Below are 13,556 nucleotides of genomic sequence, written 5' to 3'. Positions count from 1 at the left end.
CCAAACAGGATACGTTGTTGTTGTATAATCCTTAGTACAGAGTTTAAACTGAGTTGTGTAATTGACTAAGACCAAGGAATGTAGACCAAAAAAAAAAAAAAAAAAAGTTTGTCCTTTCCTCCTCCTTGAGAATTCCAGATCCCTCTCTCCCTGGGGACCCCTGGACTTCTTATCAACCTACCTAGAAATTGACTCTCTCATTGCCATTTGTCCTAGACTACCTGATTTCCACTTTTTTGTCACCTTTCTGTTAATCCAGGGCTCACTAGATTTTTGCAAACAGAAATGGGATAGGAGAAAGCATTCAAGTCAAGGATGACACGATTTGACTTTACATGGGCATGTACTGGAAACTTACTTTTAATTCTCTGCACCATTTCAAGCATCCATGTGTATATGCAGCCATTCTAACTACACTTTATCACTGGTATTAGTACAGTGACAATAATATCAATAATAATTATTGACTGTATACCTTACTCCAGACACTAGTCCAGTGTGTTAAAGTGTATTCATTGCACCATTTAATCAAGCTTCCCTGGTGGTTCATTGGTAAAGAATCCACCGGCCAAGTAGGAGACATGGGTCCAGTCCCCAGGTTGGGAAGATCCCCTGGAGAAGGAAATGGCAACCCACTTCAGCAGGTTCTTGCCCATACTTGCCTGGGAAATCCCATGGATAGAGGAACCTGGAGGGTTATAGTCCATGGGGTCACAAATCACACACAACTTAACAAACAACAACAGCAACAAAAGAATAACTTTTATTCAGTAGCAATTTGCACTTTGTAAAGCTCTTTCATTGTATTTTGAAGATAACGAATTTCAGTCTATAAACACTGATTTGCAAGAAAATGTTATGCATTGTTAAAGATAATTCATATTTTAATCCTACCAAGAATATGCAAAATTTAACCTCAGTTTTTTTAAGGTTTCTCCAAACTGAAAATGTGTAGTTGATACATATGGAATATTAACTAGTGCCCAGATGGAATATGAGCTCTGACCAATGAGACATGGTCGCCAGTCAGTAATGAGACAGTAACAACATCAAGGTTTGTGGTTCTGTATTTAAGTTATCTATGGCTTCTTTCTCTGTTCATCTCTATGTTCCATGTACCATTTTCCTCAGGTCTAGATGTCTTATCAGAAGTTCAGCCCTGGACCTACTATCCTCTCTAGTTTCATCATTTCCCACCATCTTTGCTAAAATTCTATTTCTGTGGCAAGTATTTTGTTTACATCCATTGCATTGCCTCTGTTTATTGAGCCTTAGGAAGAGTCAGAAAGCCCTTTTGGCTGTTTCAAGTTTGTTCCCTGCTGGCTGTTTCACGTTTGTTCCCTGATCTATCCATCTATTGAGCCAATAAGCACAAGCTCATTCAGTGCAAAATTGCAATATACAGAGAGAGAAAAACAAAACATATCTAAAAATTGTTCAACATCACTAATTAATAGGGAACTACAAATTAAAACCAACATGAGGTATCATCTCACACCAGTCAGAATGGTATCATCAAAAAGTCTACAAATAATAAATGCTGGAGTGGGTGTGAAGAAAAAGAAAGCCTCCTACACTGTTGGTAGGAATGTAAATTGGTGCAGTCACTATGGAAATGGCATGGAGATTCTTTAAAAACTAAAAAACATATAGCTACCATATGACCCAGCAATCCCACTCCTGGGCATATATACAAACAAAACTCTAATTTGAAAAGATACATGCACTCCAGTGTTCACAGGAACATTATTTACAATAAGCAAGACATGGAAACAACCTAAATGTCCATCAACAGATGAATGGATAGGAAGATGGGAGATACGTGCACACGCACACACACACACACACAAGAATAACATTCAGCTGTAAAAAGATAAAATAATGCCATTTGCAGCAACATGAATGGACCTAGAGATTATCATATTAAGTGAAGTAAGTCAGAAAGAGAAAAATACTATTTTATTATACTGAAATGTTTACTCTTGAAGTAAATTTATTCACTATCCCATAAATGCTTATAATGGCCTACCATATTAAAAGCATTATGTTAGGCACTGTGGAGTAGAAGTAGGATCACTCAGTTAATTTTATGAAGCACCTTCCTTTTACAGATGACAAATTTGGATTCAGAATCATTGAGGGTTTTAAATATGATCACAGAGGATTGTTAGTGACAATCAGGATTCATAGTCTGGTCCAAAACTCATTAAATGTTATCAGACTTCTTCCCATATGGACAAAACCCAGCCCTGCACTTCAAGGAAATTTGATGATGGCTTGAGGAGATAAACAGTTGTTGACAATATCTACAAGATATTGGTATATGTGAAATATCTTACCTGAGTGATGTGACACGATGGTGAAGGTGAGGGACAGGACCCTCCAGCTAGAGGGGTCAAGGGTATGGTCAAAGTTGAAGTGAAATGTGATTCAAGACTGAGGCATGTTTGAGATTTCAACAAGTGAATGCTTTAGCCAAAGATACTCATAGCAGAAAAGGCAGGAGCAAGAAGTTCCACAAAATCACCTCAGTGTGTGGGAGAGATTGGGTACCATCAGTAGAAGCAGAGAAGGAAATTAAATGCTTCAGTTCAGGGTAAACAGCTAAAAGAAAAGTGAGTAGCTACAGTAGGACGGATGTGGCCGCAGAGCATCAAAGACAAGAGGGTTGAAATGGTCTCTCGGGACTTCTGGGCGGCCCTGGTGGCCCACTGATAAAAAATCTGCTTGCAAGGAGACACAGGAGACAGGGGTTTAATCCCTGGCTCAGTAAGAACCCCTGGAGGATGAAATGGCAACCCACTCCAGTATTCTTGCCTGGAAAATTCTATGGACAGAGGAGCCTGGCGGGGTACAGGCTGCGGGGTATCAAAGAGTCAGACAGGACTAAGCAACTGATCATGGTTGCACGCACCAGGGACTTCTAGCAGTTCACTGGGTCTCAGGTAAACTGTAGCAAGCATTGGGTTGACCAAAAAGTTCATTTGGCTTTTTCCATCGCACCGTATGGAAAAAATCCGAATGAACTTTTCGGCCAATCCAATACTTTATCCTAACTCTGGATATCTCTTTCCTTCTAACATGGCCTCCATCTTCTTAAGGCTTACTTATGCATTTTTGCATCTCTGAGTACAGTTGAAAGAAACACAAGGAAAGGCTTTCTCATGAATCACCTTTTCCTCTAGAGATGAAGGGGAGACTCCTGACCAACCACATTTTTCAGAAAGATTATATAGTCCCAAGTACTTTCTTCCCCTTGGGAAGAAAAACCTGAATATATGTATCAAGTAAAAGAAAAAAATGAGATCCTTTGTCATCAGATTAATGTCTTAAAAATGCAAATGATATGCACTTAGTATTTGATATGGCATTTTTGTCCTCTGTTTTCTCTTTTATTGCCATCCTTCTGCAAAACCAAAATTACTAGGATGGAAGCTCCGTGAAGGAAGGTGGTTTATCTACTTTATTTACCACTATATCCCTGTCACTAAAAAATACACCTTGCACATAAGGTGATAATAAAGTTTTTAGCTCAAGGCTTCCCAGGTGGCGCAATGGTAAAGAATCTGCCTGCCAATGCAGGAGACACAGGAGATGTGGGTTCAGTCCCTTGGTGGGGAAAATCCTTTGGAGTAAGAAATGGGAACCCACTCCAGTATTCTTGCCTGGAAAATCCCATAGACAGAGGAGTCCAGCGGGCTACAGTCCATCAGGTCACAGACTCAGACATGATTGAGCATGCACACAAGCATTTTTAGCTCAATCTGTGTTCTATTTAATGTCTTTTTTTTGCAAAAGTCTGAATCTAATTATGTAATCAATCATTCAGAAAGGAGATGCATAAATTAATTGAATTAGATAATCCCAATGATCTCTCTAAGATTAAATAACAAAACAAAACTGTAATTACTCCATGAGAAGTTCTTTCATACGTCAGCATACTACAGTGACTCTGAAAATCAGTTAAATGAAGAAGCAAAATGTGCTATCTGATGGCTGTACAAGACCTTTACTGTTTCAAATACACTCCAACACCAAGCTCATCATTTAGATTTTATGACAAGATGCAATAACCAGCCACCTGTAAAAATAAAGTATACTTTTCAAATTAAACTTCTTTCTAGTAAGCTTTATTATGCATATTCCCTTTGTTTACTTATGGTAACCACAGATGTCACACATCAGGCGTCATGAAGAGAATACCTTTAGATATAAGAGAGTTTGACAAGGGAGATTGTATCACAAAGAAAAGATTTACGGTGAGTAATAATGAATTATATTGACTACTCTCATTCATTTATATCAGGATTGAGGTTACAGACAACTGATAACTTAGAATTAGTCCAGTCAGATATACAGAAATCAGAATAAGCTGCTACTATTGGGCTGAAATTTTTCAGGCCAAATTGACAATATAATTAATTCCGATTCCTTAAATCAGGGCATACTTAAGATTAACACTAGTTACGAATCCAATGACTGCAGAGTTTTGCAATAAAATAGCAGTAACAGGAACCACAGTCTCTCTCCCACCCGTTTCTCCTCTCCAGCAATAACGTTTTCTGTTTTTGATTTTAGGTTGTTATGAAGGTTATGTCTATAAAAGGGTGAGCAAACAAGAGACTATTTTCCTTCTATCTGTGTGTCTGAAAATGTCTTTTCTTTCTTTCTTTTCTCCCTTCCTCCCTTATTTCCTTCTCAATTCTCCCAAATTTGAAGTTATCTGTCCCTTGCCTTTTATCACAGGTGATGAGAATTTGATGCTCTTCTCATCAGTAATGAACCCACTTTTTCCCTTCAGGACATTTTTGGGAGTTTTTTTTAATGTCTAGTGATATGAGATTTCAAGACAATATGTCTGGATTCTTTAATTTTTTTTTTTTCCTGGATATTCTGGGCTCAATACTGAAGGTTTTTGTCATTCTTCATCTCTGCAAAATGATCTTCTATTATTTTCTATTCTATTGCTTTTGTTCTTTCTGAGATATTGAACCTGTGTTTGTCTCATTTTTGTATTTTTTCCTTCATAGTTCATACGAATTACTCAAATTTGTTTAGAAGTTTTATTGCTAATTTTGGACAGTTAAATTATTTTCTAAGAGATCTGTCTTGATTTTGAAATTTTATAGCGTGCCACTCATTTTTTAAAGGTTGTAATAGGTTTTAAAATCTTTCCATATAGATTATAACTTCAAATTTTTTTCCTATAAATCAGGTCTGTTTCTTTTCAAATAAGCTTGTCTATTTATTTCCCTGGTTCCTACTCTTCCATGTTGCTGATTTTAATGATCTCTGGTTGTCACTTCATACTTTAAAAGGACAGTGATACTGTCACAGATAACCCAAATGCTAAGGTAAGAAAAGAACCAGCATTCTCGTTAAAGACCTTAGCTTTTCCTAAAGAGATAATCCAGATTTTTTCAGAGAAGAGTCATTTGCCTTGGGGATATTGTTTTCTTCAGAGTAAATATCTTTGCCTTTTACACTCTATGCTGCTTTTGGAGAGAAAATATTGTCAAGCTATGACACTTTATAGACTATTGCAATTAATTTCTGGTATCTGCTCCCATTGTTTTCCCCAAACTTTTAGTACTTGATTACTCTGAAGTCAAAGGCTGGAAAGGGGTTCTGTTGGGCAGACTGCATTCAAATAGGGAGTCTGATTTTAAAAAATATAATCTGTATGACAACTGTTTACAGATCTAAGAATATCATGCTATGCTTAGCCGCTCGGCGGTGTCCGACTCTCTGCGACCCTGTGAACTGCAGCCCGCCAGGCTCCTCTGTCCATGGGGTTTCTCCAGGCAAGAATACTGGAGTGGGTTGCCATGCCCTCCTCTAGGGGATCTTCCCAACCCAGGGATCAAACTCAGGTCTCCAGCATTACAGGAGGATTCTTTACCATCTTAGCCACCAGGTAAACCCAAGAATACTGAAGTGGATAGCTTATTCCTTCTCCAGGGATCCTCCCAACCCAGGAATAGAACTGGGGTCTCTTGAATTGCAGGTGGATTCTTTACCAGCTGAGCTACCAGGGAAGCCTAAGAACATAACACCCCTCTCCTAATAACGATCCATATTTACTTGAAAATTTTGATTTTCTCATATTTCCTAAGAGAGTATTTTTAGACACTCATATACTTGTAGGGTCACAAGTATCTTTATAAACAATGATGCATCTAGAGTGGATCTATCTGGATTGATGGAATTGTTAAAATTTTATATGAAATCTTTGTAGCTTTGTAGCTTTACTGGTAAGCTAGTTTGATATAGACCAATTCTCACACCAAAACCACTAGAAAAGAAGCACAAATTTACTCTTACAGCTTCTACTATCATCCCAGGTTGTCTGCAGTCTCCTGTGTTGAAATCAAAGTGTCAGCTGTGGTTGTGATCCCATCTAAGGCTGGGAATCTTCTCTTAAGAATGTTCAGGTTTTGGTTCTGTGTGGCCTCAGGACTGATGTTGCTATTTTCTTACTGGCAATTGTCTGGGAGATGCTACAGGTTCCAAAAATATGCCTACACTTTCTTCCTATATGCACCTCTTACAACATGAAATTTGCTTTATCTTCAAGGACAACAAAGAGCATCTCCTTGGTTTAAATCCCTCTAACTTCTCTTGTCCTTGAGCTTTAAACCCATTTTTAAAGAGTTAATAAAATTAGGTCAAATCACCCTGACCTTTTCATACGATTAAGGATGAATAAGAATAAAATCTCTTTTGATTAATTTAATGTCAATTGATTAAGGACCTTAATTACATTTGTAAAATCCCTTTGTCATAGAAAATAATATAATCAGGGGAATGAAATCCCATCATATTCACAGTTTCCTCTCTCATTCAAGGGAGAATATTAGACAAGGCATACACACCCAGGGGTCAGGAATCTTGGAAGCCATCCTAGAATTCTGCCTACCACATCATTATATAAGTCCATATAACCAACACCAAGGAAGAAAAAATAAAACAGACTCCTAGGATAACTTCCAGATATTTCAGTTATTATACATGGATTTTTAAATAATAGTGTTTAGTTTTATATACTAAAAAATTGTGTAGTCATAAGAATGTTAATAGAGACTGGAAATAGGATTACCAGATTTATCAAATAAAAACACAGAATTTCAAGTCAAAGTAAAATTTCAGGTAAATAGAAAATACCTTTTTTATTAAAATTATATCTCATAAAATAAAATAAAAATTGGACTTATCCATACTACAAGTTATTTCATGCTTATTTGAAATTTATATTTAACTGGGAACCCTTTATTTTATTTGGCAAGAGTAACTTTGAACTATAAAATAGATAAAATTTTTGAAATGTAAAATAAAAGAAATTAAGAATCCTGATTCAAAGAACAACATATTAGATACAATTGACAACAGGATTAATGAATGGGTATTAGGTCAGAAGAGATGTACACTGAAACATTAATAAGAAAATAAAAATATGGAAAGATCCCCAAAAGACCGTTAAGAAACAAAGGACATGGGAATAAAAGCCTGAAATATTTATTATCATGGTCCCAGATGCAGAAGAAAGAGAGAATGGGGAAAAATACTTAGGTAATGTTGTCTACATACAGGAACTATGCTAGGGGATTTCCATATACTAACCTATTTAGTCCTTACAACAGTCCAGTGACATTATTTTGCCCGTTTTACAAATAAGATCCACAGAAAGGAAGCAAATTAAGTCACTCAGGTAGTGAGTGGCAGAGCCAGAATTTAATTCATTCTTTTAATCACTATGCTATATTACCTCCCTGAATCATGAGAAAACCACTTTCAGGAAATAAATGTTTGGCCACTGTTGTTTTGTTTTTACACATATGAATTGTAGTAAAGGAATTCCGATCCCTACTGCCACAAATAAGCAAATAATTTCAACATAAATTATAAGTATTGATATATTGGGGTTAATAAGAGCACAAGGAAGAGGACATTTGGTCAATTAAGAAAATTTGTGAGTAAGTTCCTATGAAAGTGAAATTGCTCAGTCGTGTCCGACTCTGTGACCCCACGGACTGTAGCCCACCAGGCTTCTCCATCCATGGGATTTTCCAGGCAAGATTACTGGAGTGGGTTGCCATTGCCTTCTCCAAGTTCCTATAGGAGGTGAAGGAGGTGACTATGAGCTGGGCCTCAAAATCAAAAAGTTAGGTTGGTGGTTCGAAGATTTGAGCATGCATTAGAATTGCCGGGAGGGCTTATTAGAATGCTAAATGCTGGGCCTCAACCTCAGAATCTGCATGTCTAATAAGCTCCCAGGTGATGGTGATACTCTGGGACCTCATTACCAGCCAGAGTTAAGTGGAAAAGAATTAAATTTCAAACACAGAGCATGAAGTGTTGAGAGGAAGATTAAACACCATTAGTATTGAACAAGGGAAGAAGGAGGCAAAATAGAAGCTAGATTATAAAGAATCTTACAGTCAGGCTTCGTGGTATGGATTTAGAGCATAAAAATGCAATGAGCCACCCTATAAAATAATTCTTTTGAAACCTCAAAATTCTATTCAAATGTAAAAATCATACAAATAACAAGGCTTGATATGAAGAAAATAATTTTTGTTTGTGTGTGAACATTTTGGAAGAGAGGGTCAGAAGGTAAAATTTTGCACATCCAAAGACTATATTGGGTATACAAATATCTATGCCTAATCATGTTTTTGTCTAACCTCTTTCCTCCCTTTTCCTTAAATATACACAAGCTTACTCTGAGGGACATTATATCTCCTGATCATGTTCATTTGGGTCAGATTAAATGTTGAACACCTTTGAAAAATCTTTAAGGGAAGTGTTGCACTTCTAAGTCTGGTAACATATTTTAACTTACGGAAGAGGGAATCACTTTGTATGAAGTTTCTTTTGGAATTGAGCACTAGGTTCTGAGTTGGGATGCCAACAAAAACAGCATTCCATATCTCAGGTAGAAACGTAAACTGTCACCCCCTCCTCAACCACATTTTCTCAATTCCTTGTATGTACAGGTACATATGTCCACATGCACACAGCACAAACTGAATTTTATTCTTTTTCTTTCTGACTCTACTGTTTGGGTACATAATTAAACTAGTAGACATAATTAATGATATATTTTTTCCTTGAGTAGTTACAGAGAGAACTTTGAGCAAACATTTAGCAGCTATAGCAGTTTTTCTTCCTGTCTTTTTTTTGTACCATTTTATGTCAATGTTTCAAAATTGCATTGCACTAAACTACACATTTTATGTATACAAATAATTTGAATAAATCATGTGTTTGCATTCTATTGTTTAATTACTTAATGCAGGAAAACCATTTTTTTCACCACAGTAGTTCATCTAAAACCAATACAATCCAGTTTCTAGCATTTTATGCCCTATATTTGCATCTGGAAAGGGTTCCATTACATTCTTTGGACTCTTCCAACACTTGCCTGCTAGAAATGAGAGTGTCTTTTTAACATCTGATCTTAGAGTATTTATCACTCATAAGCCGGAAACAACTTAAGCCCTATGAAGTATGGAGGTTTAAAGCAAATCTTTATTTAACATTTTCTGTGTCAACATTTCTCTAACTTGAACTGCCAAGCGGATCTTATAGCAGATGACTCTGGAATACGAGCAAGTGTTTGCTCTTACGTCTCAGCCATTAGTGTTGAATTAAAGACTACAAGGTTTGAATCACATGGCAGGCTTTGGTGCCTTATGTTGCTGATGCTGGCCAAGAAGAGGAGCATCTGCATATTTATATGTTTATTTCTGTGGAATACTAACAAAGCTTTGGACAGTTGACAAATATGTGTCCATACCACTAAATCTAAGGGAGCATCCAAGTCACTTGCAAATATATTTTCATGGATATGAGAACTATTTTGATGCTAAAATGTCATATGAGCTATTTAAAAATAATCATCCAGGAAACATTAAGAAAAAAGTCCTTTTAGCTAACACTTATGGCAAAATATAAGGTTGGCTTGTGAATGGTGAGCCCAGTGGGGGAATGCATTAAGATTTCCTGCATATTCCCCATAAATATATATTACACCAGCCTCTTTATATGTGTTATCACATTTTGTTCTTGTAATGACCCACTAAAGCAATAGCTAATACCATTTCCACCTCTAACCTTCACTCTAGTCTGGTGTGCATACACCTATTCATGTTAATGGAGGGGTTCCTGTAGCTTGCCCATAGCCTTATTCTACCTTCAGAATTAAGCTTAAAAATGCCCATTAGTTCTTATCTTTACCAAAAGCAGTTTATCTTCTGTACTTACCTTGGCTAACACAATAGACACTAAATTGCTCACCTTGCTTCTGAATTTCAGCGGCCCTCAACAAAGTCTCCATTTTTTAAGCTCTTGCTGATAAAATTACAAAGACATTTGAACATATAAGCATAGTCTAAAAGGCTCTGCATGGTATCTCACATTGCCAGATTAAGAAAAAAATTGTATATATAACACATGTATGCGTGCTGTCCTGTCCAACTCTTTATGACCCCATGGACTGTAAAATGCCAGGCTCCTCTATCCATAGGATTTTCCAAGAATAATACTGAAATGGGTTGCCATTTCCTCCTCCAGGGGATCTTCCTGACCCAGGGATTAAAGCTGCATTTCCTGCACTGGCAAGTAATTTGTTTACCACTGAGCCACCTGGGAAATCCATATAAAACACACATACACATATATATGTTACAAAATTTTATGTTTTATGCATTTATAAATTATATAAAATATATAAATGTAAAGAAATATAACATATACATAAGTCATGTCCAACTCTGTGACCCCATGAACTGTAGCCCACCAGGCTCCTCTGTCCATGAAATTCTCCAGGCAAGAATACTGGAGTGGGCAGCCATTCTGTTCTCCAGGAGATTTTCCTGATCCAGGGATTGAACCTGGGTCTCCTGCACTGCAACCAGATTCTTTATTGTCTGAGCCACCAAGGAAGCCCATATATATATGTGTGTGTGTGTGTGTGTGTGTATTCATTAATATTTGCATTTATGACCAATAGCCAGAGCAGGCAATGCACCCCACTCCAGTACTTTTGCCTGGAAAATCCCATGGATGGAGGAGTCCGGTTGGCTGCAGTCCATGGGGTCACGAAGAATTGAACATGACTGAATGACTTCACTTTCACTTTTCACTTTCATGCACTGGAGAAGGAAATAGCAACCCACTCCAGTGTTCTTGCCTGGAGAATCCCAGGGACTGGGCAGCCTGGTGGGCTGCCGTCTATGGGGTCGCACAGAGTCGGACACGACTGAAGCGACTTAGCAGCAGCAGCAGCATGACCAACAGCACTATAACTCATATCTGGATGAAGCTTATTTAGCACACATATTTTCTTCTTAAGGCCCATCATGATCTTCTTGGCTTAGGAACACTAGACAGCACTTGGGGACCACTTTAAACAGTAAAATCACCAGCAGGAACACAAAAATATGTGGTGCTAACAGACTATGTAAAGGACATGTATATATTATTAGTATGAGAGCTCAAGTAAGAAGGTACACCATTGCCTGGTTTGATTCAGCTGGGACAGTGTATGTTGGGTGAGTTAAATTTTTTGACTCTCAGCACATGTTCATCTACTGTTGTGACAACACCATGGGTATTGGTTTAGGGGTTACAAATAAATGTTAGCAAGGAGGCAAATTCATAAACTCACAAATGTGGAATCTGTAAATAATGAGGGTCAACTGTAAATATAAAAATGCCAAGTTAAATCTGAATTAAGGATAAAGGTTAATTAAGTTTTTGTACGTCTCACAAAATATCTGGGACATACTTCCACACACATACAAAATCACTGTTTATCTAAAATTCAACTGGTTGCCCTGTATTTTATCAGGCATTCCTCTCTGATAGTTTCCTACACTGTGCTTTGCTTTCTTTATTGATCATTGTATTCCAGCCTCATTTTTTTTTTCCTTTATGCTCCTCTGAAATCCTAAGACTTTTCCCTTCTTGGAATCTCTTACTGTTCCCTGACCTCATTCTCAGGCTCTCATAACTCATTCAGGTTTTCCATCCAAACGTTTCTCCCATGTCCTTCTGTATCCCATACATTAGTACTCAGTATGGCTACCAGACATCATTATTATAAAATATGATTATTTTATTCATATGTGTTTCTTATTTAGAGACTGCTTCCCTCAAAGATTATGTTTATTTCCACTTTGCTACACAAAAGCCTAGTATAATATCTGATATATAAACCCTTTTAAAAGATATTTGTTGAAGAAGAATGATGTGAAGAATAAATGGAAAAGGTATGAAAATTTAAAGAAATCTTAGTTACATATCTGGGCTTCCCTGGTGGCTCAGATGGTAAAGAATCTGAATGCAATGCAGGAGACCCGGGTTCTGTCCCTGGGTAGGGAAGATCCCCTGGAGTAGGCAATGGCAACCTACTCCAGTATTTTTGCCTGGAGAATCCCATGGACAGAGGAGCCTGGCGGGCCACAGTCCATGGGGTCTCAAAGAGCTGACACGACTGAGTGATTAACACTTTAGTTCCATATGTGAAGCGAGACTACTCGTTAACCTTTTGGCTCATTCTCCAAATATTGGGTGAGCCAAAAAGTTCATTTCATTCAGGTTTTCCATAAGCTGTTATGGAAAAACCCGCACAAACCTTTTGGTCAACTCAGGATTTACAAAGCACCTTAAGTGCTCTAGTCTCAAGTCTCTAGAAATGAAGTGAAAGATAAGAAGGACAAGTTTCCTTTTCTCATGATCCTTCTCTGCTGGGGCAGATAGGAAGCAGGCAAATGAATAATTCAATTGTAGCTTGCATCATTGTCAAGAAGGAAACAAACACAGAAATTATAAGGAGAATAACTTGAGATGTTATTATGGATAGAGTGACCAGGATTGAAAACTTTTTGATATGACAAGAAGAAAAGGCTTATGCTATATGATCTCTGTATTTAAAGAACATCTGAACGTATGTCTTAACATTCTGAAGACTGTTCTAAAGAGATTCTCTTCTTGACATTATAAATTAGTGAGTGATGAGACAGGGCAAAGAATAGAAGCTTGACATTTTGACCCCCTATGCTGCCACTGTCTCACAATATGTTGAATAAATTACACACACATGTATACACTATATTCAGTTAATTTTCACTTTACATGAAAAGAACTAACAGTTTAGATAATATAAACATTCATATAAAACTGCAATTAAATTAAAAATAATCAGTATCTTCAAAATATCACTTTTTGATGGGTTTATATAGTTATACTTTAATTTATTTCAAGGAACATAAATTTATTATTTATTTCAAGTCAGACATTGTATAGACAATAAGAATGCAACAACAAACAAAAGCAGAAAATCAAAAATTTTACTTTAGGGAAGTGAAAATTTCCTAAACAAACTCTGATATAAGCATGTGTGATTTAGGGCAGCAAGAACATGATTTATTAACATATTAGCCATCTTTATTCTAAAAATATATATATAGTTTTACCTAATTAATTCTCATGATACTCACCAGTGGATAAAGCTTATCTGTTAGACACTGAAAGCTCTCTTTTTAAAAAAA

This window comes from Muntiacus reevesi, chromosome 4 (genome assembly GCF_963930625.1).
Source record: "Muntiacus reevesi chromosome 4, mMunRee1.1, whole genome shotgun sequence".
Taxonomy (NCBI): domain Eukaryota; kingdom Metazoa; phylum Chordata; class Mammalia; order Artiodactyla; family Cervidae; genus Muntiacus; species Muntiacus reevesi.
This window is presented reverse-complemented; position numbering follows the sequence as displayed.